Source organism: Tamandua tetradactyla, chromosome 3 (genome assembly GCF_023851605.1).
Source record: "Tamandua tetradactyla isolate mTamTet1 chromosome 3, mTamTet1.pri, whole genome shotgun sequence".
NCBI classification, from domain to species: domain Eukaryota; kingdom Metazoa; phylum Chordata; class Mammalia; order Pilosa; family Myrmecophagidae; genus Tamandua; species Tamandua tetradactyla.
Genome location: NC_135329.1, coordinates 184,869,422 through 184,885,221, shown reverse-complemented (window position 1 = coordinate 184,885,221; position 15,800 = coordinate 184,869,422). Strand labels below are relative to the sequence as shown.

At 34.0% G+C, this 15,800-nt stretch overlaps 1 protein-coding gene across 30 annotated transcripts in view; it reads right to left on the bottom strand.

Moving 5' to 3' along the window:
• Positions 1 to 15,800, bottom strand: part of MAP2 (microtubule associated protein 2) — a 331,538-nt gene that overhangs the window by 196,442 nt on the left and 119,296 nt on the right. Inside the window, exon 3 of one of the 30 annotated variants that reach the window (XM_077154924.1) lies at positions 11,074 to 11,151. The exons of the other annotated variants lie outside the window; for them this stretch is intronic. The gene's annotated coding sequence lies outside the window, so the exon portion shown is untranslated. The remainder of the gene's footprint in view (positions 1 to 11,073; positions 11,152 to 15,800) is intronic. 30 annotated transcript variants of the gene reach the window in all.

The window sequence follows — 15,800 nt, the reverse complement described above, 5'->3', positions numbered from 1 at the left end:
ACGCTCCTGCTCTTAGGGACCTTGCAAATAATTGCTCAGCTAAATGCAAAATATATCAGATATATCTACAAAATATAACTGATAAGGAGAGAAATAAGCTGCATAGGGTATCTGGGGGACATGTTCCTATTTTATCCAGGGTGATGTGGGAACAGAGCCTACCAGATATGAGACATAAGAGCTGCTGCAAGAAATTGAGACACTACTGACCTGTAACTTTAGTAACTACTTATCCCCAAGATGCCAGGATTAGTATAGAGAACTCTAGACAGTGAGGGTATAGAATTCATGAAAACTTTCCTGCCCAGAGTTCTAGAGGTCTACTGTATTCATTTCTTAACCCATCTCTTAGTAGTATCTCTGGGAATGGAGAAACATTTGTTTGCTGGTTTGTAGTCATCTTTAGATTCTGAATTGTATCCCATCTATAATCTATGGTGGAGGTCTATAGTCTTATTTCTCAGGTCTGAAATGAAAGTTTTCTAACATACAATGATGATGATCTGTAAATTTCAGAAAATAAGTATTCTGTTTGATTTAGTGATAGTTCTCTTTATAGCAACACTCTTTTCTTTTACATTCACGATGGTGGAAAACAGGATTTAGGCCAACCAATACATCTGCAAGGCTCTGGCATCGATAGTTCACTTAGGAGGTAAATTCCTTGAATTCCAAGGTAACTTCCCAAACATTTTTTACATATAGCATGGAGACAGAAAGACACAGGATTTGATCCCAGACCGTTCTTGCCTTTTAAACTTTATAAATGTTTGCATCTTTAAATGCAAATGCTCACATATCTTACCCAAATAAGTCTAGACTGCTCCACACACATACCACAAAAAAGGAAACAACAAGCAACACATGGAAGCTTGAGAAATATCCCCCAGCCTCCCTATCCAGTACCTCTTTCTATGTGCTCACATGTGGCTGTCGATTCATTTCCATACTCTTTGAATTGGATTACTCTGAACTTTGAAAATTAGCATGCACTTAGAACTTAATAAAATATTTTACTTGTCTTTGTATACTATTACTATTTTTTAATATCTTAGATTTTACCATTCTCATGAGGTCACTTCCTAGACTCAGCTTCTTGTAACCCACAGCTGCACCAAGCTGACTGCTACTCTCAAAAGCACAGCTTAAAAAAAAAGTGATTTGGCTTTCCCAATCCACTACTGGTTGAAAATACTTTGAGTTAGTTATTATATCTGTTGTAAAAGCCCCTGATATGTTTAATCTTTTAGACTTATCTCTTCTGTGTTCCTTTAAAAAGCTTTGAAAATATCAGTCATGACATGACATGAGAAGAATTCCATTCTGATAAAAGGAAAAACACAAAAATATTTTGACCACAAAAAAAAAAAAGAAAAAAAAAAACCAACAGAATAAAATGGGGGAAAATAAGTGCAAAAATAGAATTGGCTGGAAACCAGGAAGCACAAGAAAAGAAATATTGCAGGAAATAGGACTAATCAGTGACTCTCGTGAAATTTTTTTTCCCATTCCCAGAGTTTCTTCAGGGGTGGGGGGAGAGAATTATACAGTAACATAGAAACTAAGATTTAGGACAAACCTACGTAAGTAGAATTGAAGTTTACTGAATTCCACGTGTGAATAAATGTTTTTTGAAAGGACAACAAGGTTTTTATTTTGTGGAAGTACCAAAACTAATCTTGAGATTCGATTATTCAAGTGAAGCTTTAGTTGGAAGAACGAGAGCCGTTGCAGAGTAAGGTCTTTATAATTATACCAGGATATCCTTTTTTAAAGTATAATTATCTCACAAGGGTAATATTCCTGGAACCTACAACCTCTAGATGGGTCCCTGGACCAATAAGTCCTGAAATACAGAGGGGCCAGCCTTTCCATAACATCAACTAGATTCATCCCCTATGCATATTATCAACAGCCTCTTCCAACATGAAGAAATTAGACTGGGAATAGCCCATATACCACTAAAAGAGTGGGAGAAAGATTAAAGGTGACATTAGAGTTATACAGAGAAGGTTAGTTAACAAATGAGTATGAGTGCTGAATCATTATACTGATAGTTCTTTTAGCCTCCAGTACTTCAGAGCAACCAGAAATAAAAACCTAAAATCATGGAACTGTAACCCATACCAAACTCTGATATCTGTTCAACTAATTGTTGTGATGTACTTTGAAATTATTGCTTTTATGTATATATGTTATTTAAAGAAAAGGAGGAGTAAAACAGGGAAGACAGGATTTAACAAACAAGTATGACTGCTGAATCATTATATTGATATTTCTTTTAGTCTCCAATATATTAGAGTAGCTAGGAGTAAAACCTAAAATGGTGGAATTGTAACCCATACGAAACTCTGAAATTTGTTCTACAGCTAATTGTTGTGATGTAGTTTGAAATTTATTGCTATTACGTATATACGTTATTTTCACAAAAGAGAAAAAAAAAATTGTTTTTTCTCCTAGCCTCCAGGGTTTTGCAGCAGCTAAAAGGAAAAATCTGAAGTAGTGGAATGGTAACCAAAACAAACTCTGAATTCTGTTCTGCATCTACTTATTGAAGTATGGTTTGAAAATCATTGCTTTTTTTTCTTTGTATATATCCTATATTTAACAATAAAAAACAGTTAAAGCATAATTATCTTTGTCTCTAACCTCCAACGGGCAGCTCATTCAGGAATGGACCTGCTTTGGCAGAAGCATTTCCATCTCAGAGACAGTCACTGACAACAGTTTATCCTTCCATGAGTGAATAATCTTGGGCACATCAGCAAAGTTTATAACATGTAAGTTGCTTCTTTAGGAATATTTTATCATCATGACTTCTTCATATTACTGTATTATTTTAGTATAGAATAAACCAATTGTTTTTGGACTGTTTGATGCTTAACTAAATAAAATTAGAGGATGCCATTTCTAAGAGTGGACATGGAAAACTGATCTCTGTATTTTGAAAAATAGATTTAGAAATAATTGTCATTTATTTGCTAGGGATTTTTGGAAAGCCAGTGTCACCAAACTCACTAAATATTCTGTGATCCAAAGGTTAAAAAAATTAAATAATTCACTTAACAAATGTTATTTACAAAAGTTTTACAGCTTCTGAACATGTGTGGAGCGACAGATTCGGGGCAATAGAGCATGGAAAGTAATCTTTATACAGTTTCTAATATAATCTTTGAATCTCATAGTATCAAGAAAAAGTGGAGCTCAGAAATTCAGACCTTGTTCTATGACATGCAAAGTTTATAATAAGTGTTTAATGGCTGAAACATACATTAAAAGCAACATGACTTATCCCCACTTAATTTATTCATGGGAAAACCCAGGTCACAAGAATTAAAATTCTTTGTTCAAGGTCATACAGTTGGTTAGAAAAAGAAGAAAGAATTGAACTCAACTCTTTGGATCCCAAGAGACAATGGCAACCACTAGTTATAGGGTTAGGGGAGCTACAATCGGTAACAGAATAACACAACAGGTAATACGAATTGAAAAAAAAACAATATGGAACTTTCTCACACCCCTTTTTTTTTTACCACAAAAGCTTATTCCATATAATTTAGTGAGGGTCTTAAGACTAATTATAATCTTCATATCACAGCCTTCAGACAAAAGACAGAATGAAAAGAAGATGGCTGCTGAAAAGAAGTATTCTGTGAAATTTTTCTTTTCCTCACCATGCTAATTTGAAAATGTTGTGTATTCAGAATAGCCATGTCCTTTAATCATGATTCAATATTGTAGGGCAGAAACCTTTGATTAGATTATTTCCATGGAGATGTAATCCACCCAGTTGTGGGTGGGACCTTTTGATTAGATGGTTTCCATGGAGATGCACCTCCACCCATTCAAAGTGTGTAGCTTACTGGAGTCCTTTGAAAGGGAACCATTTTCAAAAAACCTTCAGAGCCATCATGAGACCCAGATATTTGCAAATACAGAAAGAAAACACCCTAGGGGAAGCTGTTTGAAACCAGAAGCCAAAGACCCCAGAAGACATCAGCCATGTGCCCTCCCAGATGACAGAGGTGTTCCAGACCCATTGGTCTTTCTTGAACTAAGTTATCTTTCTCTGGATGCCTTAGTTTGGACATTTTTATGGCTGCTTTAGAACTGTAAACTTGTAACTTAACAAATTCCCTTTATAAAAGCCAACCCATTTCTGGTATATTATATTTCTAGCAGCATTAACAAACCAAAATACTCTCTCTCCATCAATTCCACAGATATAAAAATTGACGAATGTATTCTTTATGTAAGATTCTAAGTGTACTACATATATTACCTTTCACTTTTTAATCTCATTTTTTTCAGGCCATTAATATACCAACTGTCAGACTGCTAGTCAGTGCAGGAAACAGCATTTAAACCCAGAGCTGTGATTCCACAGTTTATTCTTGTTGTATTATATTGCTTAATTGTTGAACATTTTAACCCTAACTCTGTCTACCTCCTTATCACTCTTTAATAAGTTGCATTCTTTTTTAAAAAGAAAATACACCAAGGAAACTGCCTCCGCCTATGAAAAAAAATTATATTTTTAAAATTAGACCGAAATATATATTAAAATTAATTATAAATGGAGATAAATAAGAAAACTAGAACTTTTCAAAATGAAAGTCTTTTTGTATCATTGAGCATACAAAATGCCTTCTCAAGGTTTCCATGCCAACCTTTCTAGAATACTAAAATAAGCTGTGAAACATTTACTCACCCCACAAAATGTAGGCTTTTGATACATTAAATTGTTTTACTATTTTTTTTAGTAAGTCCAAATAAATTTTGAATATTTAGCAAATGGGAGAAGTAAAACAGGTACAAGTCATTGGTGAGGCAAACAATATAACTTTTCCTTTTCTAAATGAGTAAAGCCTCTAAAAACAGATTTGAGGAGACCTTTCATTTCCGTTAACTTTTGTTTTAAGTACATCCATAGTTAGTCATAGCTTTTCAAAATAGAGTTTTATACAAGTTATGCTTAAAATATAAACAACTCTAAGCACTTAACACTGAATCTGTAGAAGATAAATCTGGAAATCTAGGGCAGTTCGATCTTGGATTCAGACCATCTGGCAAAAGAAAAATTAAAAAAAAACAAATGGAAATGAATAGGTCTGCTGATTCCTCACATGCAATTTTTTAGATATTTCTTTTTATTTAGCAAGCTCCTTAAGGGCAAATATTGCAGTCTATTGACTACTGAGTGCAGCAGAAGAGGTTCCAATGGGGAAGAAGGAGCTGCTGCCAGTCAGGAGGAACTGGCTGGGGGAAACCTGGCTTTCAGGTTCAGACCCCAACATGGTATAAAGCTCTATAAAAGCTGAAGGTAGCCCAGACAGGTGATTAAAAAAGAAATACTGAGGACAGCAGTTGAAAGGGGCATGAAAGAGGTGCTGGGAATAATAACAGCAATGCTGCAATTGCAAAGAGAGTAACAGTGATAGTGGACAATGATTAATGAGCACTAGAATTGTATCAGATACAGTGCTAAGTTCCAAAGAGATAGTAAGTACAAGGCTACACGGTCTCTGCTCTCAAGAAACTTAGAATATAGTAATAAAAAGAAGTCTGTTAATTGAGAAATGAGAATTAAAGTGAGGTTTGGGCTGTTATGGGAGCACACGGCTGGGACAGCCAGCCCAGCGTAGGAAAGGATCCTCAAAGTAATTGATGACTGCGCATTCATCTCAACAGAAAAAAAAAGGGTGGGGAGAATAAAAGGAAAAGGGGATGCCAAAGGATGAGGCTGAAAAATTATATACTGTTACTAACTGAAAGTAAATACACATATCAGAATTTAAGTTGGGCCTCACCAGGCTTAACATAAGCAGCCAATAAGCCATTCCTGAAGACTAATTTAGATAACTGTAGATAAACAGGAAAAGATAATTATAAATTATTACAGTCTTCACTGTACTTATTTCATCACTCAATTGTAGGCTGCAGGGAGCTGATTTATTTGCTTTTTTTTTGGCTCATTGGTCTGTTGTCCTCCATAAATTGTAATGTGTTTGAACTGAACACTTTTATTTCTGAGATGTTTACATCAGTTAATAATTTCTCTGAATGAAGAACATTGAGGATTTTACTAAAGGTAAATAAAAACAAAAACAAACATTCACAAAGCGCTTTATGGGAGACCCTAATGCCTCTGCTAATAAGGATTTCCTGGATGGGGGCTTCAGGCTGTGCCTTCTCATTGGGAAAGAGTTTCAAGTGCAAGGCTTTTACACGTATTATTTTGAAATTTACTTGAAACATCAATCAGTGATCCCAAATCATATAATACTGACAACTTTCATAGCACTTTCAAAAGTTATTTTAAAAAGTATTTGTCACAAACATTTCTTTAAAGATGCAGCAATACTTTCCTCAATCTGAGATTTAGAATTCATCAGCCCACTTGATGATATAATCTAGGTTTCACCTGTCCTGCAAGCCTTCCTTCAGATAATTTTTCTCTCCCTGCCTCTGCTACTTCAATTTTCAGAGTACAGAATGCTGTTTTATTGTATTTGCGGCATTTTTGCTCTGGCCATGTTTATAATGCTGCTGACTTCTGTCTTGTTCCAGAAGTGCCAGAAAGATTTTTTGATCTGATCAGCACCTTAGTGTTTATGATACTCTCTTATAACGATATCTTCTCTCAGGTAACAGCTGAGATCCAGTTGTTGAAATTCATTAAGCCTCATCATTCCTATTGAGGTAATGATCTGTTAAAGATATTAACTAAGCGACTCCCAGTTTGCCAAAGTTACATGAACAACTGGATGTAAAATAAAGCTATGTTGCATGTAGAGTAGCTCACTACAGTTTTTGTTCCTTCTCTAAGAGTGAAAAAACTCTCCCTGTTCGAATTTTATATTTATGGCGAAAACATTTTTCTAAATGTTTTCTAAATGCAGATTCTAAAGATACAGTCTATTGAAGGATTATTTTATGTGACTTATGATTTTTACTTATATTAAATCCTATAAAGTTGAACAACTAAACCAGAATGGCATATACTTAAGCTATCATTTTATTGAAAGAATAATAACATGGTGGCCATTGAATATTTGAAAATATTAATTTTAGAGCTTTTCATGTGAAGGCTCTACTGTAAAACATCTCATGGAATGGAATATGTGTAGCATCAAGTATTGATCTCAAAATCCCAATTTCTTGGCATAATTCAAACAGAGCAAGAATGCATTTCCAATGTTATCTTTGATTGGCATAGAGTCTCAGCTGACAGAGTTCCAACAATGCAAAGTCTCTTCACTGTTCTTTCTCCAAGAAGTTAAGAAAGGAGAGAGATCAATCCTTACAGCTGAAGCAGCTTTTGTGAAGAAAAGATTAAAGATTAAAATCAATTGATGCATTATAAAATCATTAAAAACGAGAACAAATCATTCAGCAAAGTATACATTAGATTTTCAGTGTTATCACATCAATATGCTTTAAACTATACATATGTACTTCGAAGGCAGTGAGAATTACCACCTAAATAATGGAGAGCAGGGCAGTGTCTGTCTTGTTCTCTGCTAGTACACTTCTGGCACATTGTAGGTATTCAAGAATATCTTTGCTTAATGAATGAATAATGTACTAGGAATCATTTTACCCAGAGTGGAAATAAACTTAGCCTGCCTCTTAAAATAGGAATTTAGAAGGAGCTCTAAACCTTTCTTAGGATGGAAGCTGTCAATAGTAACGGATTTTCAAAAGAAGAAGGATGCCTTACATTATCTTTAATTTCAGTCATTAACCAACATGAGTAGACCAACCAATGGTAGTGATAAAATACCCCCACATATTCAACCAAGCTATTCTGCATGACTAGCATTTTGCTCAAAGGACAAAAGTTGAGTGAAATTAAAAATAAATAAAATAATACATAATGAAATTTAAAACCATGAGTCCTTTATAGTTTAAATAGTGTATAAGTAAGAGGGATCAAGGTAATAATACTGCTAAAAAATGTCCTATGAAACTATAACTTCTTGAGAGGTAAACAACCTTATGAAAGAGAAAATAACCTGCCTTGTTAAAGAAAGACCCTCAAAAGGCCTTAAGTGGTCTGATGAATTTTCCCTTAAACACATACTCTTATTATTAGAAGTTAGGTCTTCACCCCTTTTTTCTCCAAGTTAATAAAGCAAAATAAAATAATATGAAATAATACTTCTGCTGGAAAGATTTAGCCTTCGTGGCATTCTTTGCTCTTTATGCAGAGACTAAAAATTTGTGCAGATGAAGGCTGCTGCTTCACCGTTAGTCAATATTAATGTTTCCTCCCCCATGTCTCTCTTTAGAATGATAATTATATTTACACACACACACAAACATGCATTTTAAACTGTCTCTACTAAATTTTAAAAAGGAATTCAAAGGAAAAACTGAGCTGTATGGGAAAAAGAATGTTCTTACTAGAACACATGGGCTTTAGCTGTTTCTATGTATACATACTAAGAAATGAATCATTTGATGTCTTATAGCAAAACCTGTCTTTAGCAATTGCCTTATCTCTTTATCATTAGCAGATGCTCACAATGGGTGCAACCTGAGTGACTGCTCCCAGAAAGCTTGTAATTGCAGTAATTAGGGTCACATGACCTTCAGCTTGTTCCTGCTTTAAAAAAAAAAAGCAGATGGTCAAATATTAGCATTTGAATAAGCTGTGGGGTTTTTCAGTTGAATTTAAGTTAAATGCACCAGAAAGCAGTGAATGCCCAACTCATGCATACTTCAAGGAGTAGTTTAAATTCTTTTTATATTGTCCATTCTGCTTTCTCCAAAGGAAGTCCACCTTCTTTTACAAAGGCCAAATCTAAGCAGTACAGCCTGATAATTTACCCAGAAATCAGGTGGCTAGGATTGTAAAGGAGTGGTAATGCTTTTACTTAAATCTTTAAAACTTTTCTTTTTTTTTGTTTTAAAAATGCACTAGCAGTATATTCAGAGAACCAAATGCATCCATTGACTACTTTTCTAAAGAAACAATTATCATGTTCATTTTGTACCAATTCCAATTTATCTCTCTTCCTGTAGCAGAGCCCCTTTCAGATATTTTAACAAAGGATTTAAATGGTGAAATTCCAAATTTTCTATCTAAAATTTTAATAAAGAGATATACTACTTAATTTTACCCTTTCATTCACTTTTAATTTCAAAACAAACTTGGTGACATTAACATCAAAATAAATTAAATACAGATAGCAAGGGTGCTAGTTGGAATGTTTAGTTCCCATGTGGTGTCATATTGGTGTTTGCTTTTCTTCTAACAGAACCTAAGACGATAAAAACATAATTTTACTAAAGGATGCTCTTAGATAACCACATTAGGATTTCCCTTTGTAACTATTCTCGTTGTACCTGAGGAGAATAAGTTCAATTTCATGAGGAATTGGGTTTCACTCAAAAAACAAAAAAAAAAGATACACATAAAAGTAGTATAATTAATATTTGCAGGAAGAAAAGAAATGATGGAAGACAGAGACAGAGAAGTAAGAGAAAGAATTTATGCCCAGAATAAGCCTGTTCTGAACCCTCTGTTCACATTTCCTAAGTTCCTGGTACTCATTCCCTTCTCAGTACCTTTGCTTCCATCCATCCCTTTCAAGAAATGCCCTTCTATCTCTACATCTCATTCTCTATTGTGCCTATTCAAACTTTAAACCCTGCTGAAATTCCATTTCATTTAAGGAGGTCCTTCTAAGTCACACTGAATTCTATCTCCTCTAGATTGCTTTAGAAATCTATGCCTGGACTGAGTATTTGATTGTACCATCATGCATTAGTTGCTATTTATGCGCATTAAATTTTCCTGTAAGTTCTTGGAGAACAAAGAAAGAACCATTTTTAATATTTCTTAAGCTTCAGTGGAATCTAGGTCTCAACTGAACTACAAGTGGATTATCAATACTCAATTTATTAATTTCTCCGTTTCACTGAACACCTTCTGACATAAAATTATTTCAGATTCACAAAGATTTTATTATAAGAGTACAGACAGCAAACTAATTTTGTAATACTAGCATATATAAGTTCTCTTTTCCCTGTAGAAATGTACCACCATGAAACTATGAGACTGAAGAAAATAATATGGTTTCCCAGAGTCCAGACCAGACAAAAATGGATTATCATCTGGGCTGTTTTACTCTTTATTCTTTCCTTTTCATCTTTCTTTATTAAAAATTTCTATGGGGGTGGTGGAGCAAGGGTAGTTCAGTGGTAGAATTATCACCCACCATGTGGGAGACCCAGGTTCAATTCTGGCCCATGTACTACCACACACACAAAAAATCAACAAACGGTGCTGCAATAATGGGATACTTGCATGGAAAAGTAATGAAATGTGATTCCCACCATACAGCATACAAAAGGAAAAAAAGAATTTTTTTAATTAAAAAAATATTCTGGGGTGGGTCACTTAGCTCAGCAGGCAGAGTTCTTGCCTGCCATGCCAGAGACCTGGGTTTGATTCCCGGTGCCTGCCCATGCAAAAAAACAAAAATTAGGTTGGCTCTCAGGCAAAGAGGATCCACACAGTGGCCAGTTTTTCTTCATATAAACTTTTCTCTTGCTTGGACATATCCCCTGTGTCTCCCCATCCCCCACCCCACCCCAAGTGTGTACTTCCATGTGGGGCTGTGTTAGCTAATGACTCCTACACCAAAGTAACTGGTACGTTTCTTGTAGAGCTGAAGATGGATGTCATTATTGGTACTGGTAAAATGACAAAATAAAGACTAAAGGCAAAATTAACATGTACAGTCTTTAATGTGATAAATAATGAACTCTTAAAAATGTATCTGAGGAAATCATCTCTTATAACTGGAGAAGATACTATGTTTATTCCAAATAAAAACTATTCACGTGAGAAAACTTTCTGAAAGTAAAACTAGATCAAATCAACTATCAAAAACTTCGTATGTATTCTTCCAGAATTGTATCACTATGGTGACAAAACACATTTTTTTTCCAAGTTTGTTACACCCTCTATATTGACGAATTAACAGGCTTTGACATCTTTTTTACATTTATGTAAAGAGTCTCCTTATTTTCTAAATAAAGGGTTAGTGCAACTTTTACCTCTAAGTCTTACCCTTCTGCAACTGAGCAAAGGTCCTCTCACTATGATGCTATAGACAAATGGTTTGTGTTAGGGCTCTGAAAGATAATGGAAAGTCAAAGTGGAAATTGTAAGGTTTTACATCTACAAAGTTGCTTATTGAGTTAAAACATCCTGCTCACTGATTCATTTTTTTCATATTACCAAACCATCTAAAATCTTTTAAAAAATGAAAAGATTTTTTAAAATAATAAAAATCACAAAGGTCCTCAGTTCCACTACACACATACATACATTTGTTGCTTAATTTTGGCTCTTTCATAGGACTGATATTCCTTATGTCTGGTTAAGACCTGTTAGAGATGCCAACATAAATGTTCTGAAAAGTGGAGTACTTATTCTTGAACATTGATGAGTGGGAGGGCACTAATACATAGGCAACAGGTTTGAGGGGAAGACAGAAAAAGTATTCTGTTCTTTGAGGGAAACATCTTCAGGCAGAAGCTATTAAGTCATTCTTTTTTTTATCACTTCTTAAGATCAATATTTTACAAATTAAGCTATTACTGAATGGTACAAACTTGCATATTACAAGCAAATAATTGCATTTGAGTAAAGGTATCTTTCTCACTTGTTTTTATTTCATAAAAAGACTTTCCTATGTTTTTAAGCACTGTTACACCTCATAAAGGAAAATAGTCATATAAATTGTGTCTGGTTTAGTGAGTCCACTTCTCTACTCGTAAAATCAAAATAACAACACTTACAGTTCAAATATCTCTTTATACTCTCAAAGTTAATGTACTAAGTGATCACTAATTCTATTTTTAACTATAGACTTTGGCAGGCATATAAGTTTTCCTATTGGACAAAAGAAGTTAGATTAGATAGATAGATAGATTTATAGATACGTGGGTAGATAGATTTATAGATATATGGGTAGATATATAACTACAGATACATGTATATAACATATTCAGAGTTTGTCCAGCTCTTCTCTATTATATTTGAAATGGTAAAAAGTAAAGTAAAAAAAAGCAAAGATTCTACAGCAACTAAGCTGATGGTCATAATACATTAAACAATATGGAGTAAAACTCAAACCACATTGGGTTTTTATGTCAAATGGCTTTTCAACTAACATCTTTTATATTACTAAATAAGTGACTATAAAGGATTACTTCAGAAAGGCAGATAACTTTACTTTCTTCAACAGGAATGACCCAGCAAGTGTGCTCAGAGGTAAAAACCCCTGTATTGTTCATTGGCAAAGCTATTCAACATCTACCTGTATTCCTATTGCTCTATCCAATGTACGCATATTATATTATATTCCTTTTTTCTGCTCTACAACTGATGATTTTCTATTCTCAGAAGAATAAAGAAAATATGTTTCATGGTAATTTACGGAAGCTGAGGAACAGGAAAGCAAAAAAGGAAGTCCACTCTTAATACAAAGTTCTTACTTTGCAATAAGTAGGACATAAAAGAAATAAAGGATTTCTAAATAATGGACTCCTTACATAAGAAATTGCATCTCTTATGTTTTTAAATCCTCTAAGCTGCCCTAATAAAATATAAGAGTCAAATTTAAGTCATGGTATCCTGTAATGATATAAAAGGTCTGCAAAAAGATCAACTGAGCTATTCTTTGGAATGACAGTCTCTTTCAGAGGAACTCAGGAAAAGAATAAAAAGTAGCTGGTTTGTAAATTAAATCCTCAGGACTGGTTTCTTAAGCATGCAGTTTGAATGAAAACATATCCAAGGGTTTTTCTTTTGTAGCCATTTGATACTACTGCTTTCTTCTTTAGTTAAGAAGAAAAGAACCAGCTGGAATACTTTTTCTCACTTGGAAAAAGTAAATGATCCTGTACTTTTTCTTTAAGATATTTCTAGTCGGTTGAGTTTTCCTACTTGCCGCCTTTGGCATCAACAAGCCTATTTTCTCAGTTTGTCAAAACTCAGTGTCAAAGTAAAGGAGTAATTCTGGAAACATGTATTCTGGAGGTTTCTCACTAGGTCATATGAGGATATGAGAAGTGAGAAAAAGTTTGTCCCCCCCACTTCAATCCTCTTTCCACCTCTCTCATTCTAAATCACGTCACGAGTAAATATGTTGATTGTAACGTTTGTAACAGGTAATAGTCACTTTTTATTAAAAAGAAGAAAATACGTATTTATGATGCTTTAGAATTCTGAAAGCTGTACCAAAGAAAACAACTCTCTTAGGACTAACTGGTCTTTCCAGTTTGAAATGTGATTCTGACAGCTTTGTATCTCTCCTTACAGTGGAAAACAGATAATTAGACATTCTATAAATCTTCCCACAATCTAGAAATGACTTTGTGCCACATATCAATCCAATAATTAGAATTCTGGATGTTTTTCTCTACATAAATTATTATATTAAGCTAAATGTTAGAATAAAACAGAGAAACAAAATAAACACCTTTCTCGCGCTTTCATTGTTCCAAATTCCTCAAATTAAGCCTAACGATTGTTACTACTTCAAATGTCTTTTGGGTGACTTGTTTAATATCCTCTTTTAATTTTCGTTATACTATTTTCATCATGAAGGGAGAGATGACAGTGATGAATAGTTATTATAATATATATGTCTATATGTTTTGCTATATATTCAGCATATAGATATATAATTCTTTATTGCTACTTCTGATCTTTATAATTCATTACATAAGTATTTTATTGGTGTCTACTTCCTACACTTACAGGGGTGGGAGGTATAAAAGTGAGGATATTAGTTTTTCTTAGTGCAGATTGCCAGAAGAGATAGTACACATTCAAAAATAAATCATAATGTAAAGAAGTTTGGACAAATGCTATAAGAGATGTGTAAGTGATATAAAACCAGTTTGAGGAGTAAAGAGAGCTGTGCTGGAGCTTTAAGGTGGTACTAGAAAAGTGACTACTGACTGGTCAAGATTTTGTTTGTTTTGACTCTGCAAAGCTCAAAGAATAGAAGCTTCCTGGTGAGACATTAAATGGATCCCTTCTTGGCACTCCAAATCATATTAGAGTATTAGCATATTCTACACTGATTGTTTTTCCAAGTGGAAGCCTGCGCAATTGACCAATATGCTGCTTATTTTGTTAAGAGTATCTTAAATAAAAGATAATACTGTTCAACAGAGCATGGAGAAATTAGTTTCTGGTCAGTTTAAGATACAGTATGAAGAGAGATTTTTTTAAATGGAGTAAAACTGTCCATTTTTAAGATTCATAACTATACATTCCCTCATTTAATCCTTTTTTTTATTAGTTCTATTTTTTTATTGGAGAAGTTGCAGGGTTATGAAAAATCATGCACAAAATACAGAGTTCCCATATACCACCCTATTATTAATGCCTTGCATTAGGGAGGTAGATTTGTTACAATTGATGAAGGAACATTTTTTTTTTCTTTTTTACATGGACAGGCCCCAGGAACCCAACATGGTCTCTGGAACGTAGGTGAGAATTCTACCACCAAGCCACCATCACACAGCCCAAAGGAACATTTTTATAACTGTATTATTAACCACAGTCCATGATTTACATTAGGGTTCACTGTTTGTGTTACATAATCCTATGTTGGTTTTTAAATTTTTATTCTAGTAACATAAATACAATTTAAAATGTCACCTTTTAACCACATTCAAATGTATAATCCAGGCTGTTAACTGTGTTCACAATGTTGTGCTACCATCAGTACCATTCATTCCCAAAAGTTTTCTATCATCACAAAGAAAAACACTATATAATATAAGCATTTACTTCCTATTTCCTTCCCCCACCCAGCCCCTGACAACCTATATTCTAGTTTCTGACTTTAAGTATTTGCTTATTCTAATTATTTCTCATTTAATATTTAAATCAAGTATACATTATTTTTATTCCCATTTTACAGATTAAAAACAAACAAACCAGGAGAGCTTGATTAAGGAACACTACAAACAGCTCAGAAGTATGGAAGCACAGAGGGCCTCAGAATTCAAGGCAGGTGACAAGACAGGTTTTAGAAGGGAAGCCCAGAATCTAGGGAGAAAAGACGCATATGGTCCAGGCTGTGCTATAATAAAGGATCAAAATTAGTGCTTAGCAATACAAAAACCATCTCTTTAAGGATTCTTAAGCACCAGGAAGCATAAACTGATCCAATTTCGAACACAGGTGCTTCAACCGATACCACCAAGGAAGATTTAATACAGTCAAAAACAAGTGTAAAGGCAAATATTACACCATTGAGAACCTGTGTTAAGCATTACTAGGTGCTCGTCACAAGGTTATGATCACTGTTTGGAAGCAGGGTAGAGTGGGGCTGGAGGTTGGGCCACAGAATATATACAAGCTACATACTAAATGCATTAGGGGAACAGAGGAAAATGTGCCTATTTATGGAGTGAAGAAGAAATATGGATAAAAAAGACAGAAACCAGTTGTAATAGTAATTGATATTTTCTTTTCAATCTTTGGTTTTGCAAATGAAATAAAAAGACAGCTGACCTCAATTTTTAAGAGAAAAATACTCTAAATATTCTAAAAATATGAGAGAGGGAAATTCATAAAACCTAAGACTAGGTAGCAAGCAATATGACTTTTCAATTATTTTAGATTCATGGAATAATATTATTTTCATTTCACAGTGTTCAAAAAACAGTTCTTAACCCTCATATCAATTTTTGAGTAATATTTCCACTATAAGCTAACTTCACAGCTTTATGAAAGCCTGTCTCTCTTGTTGAAT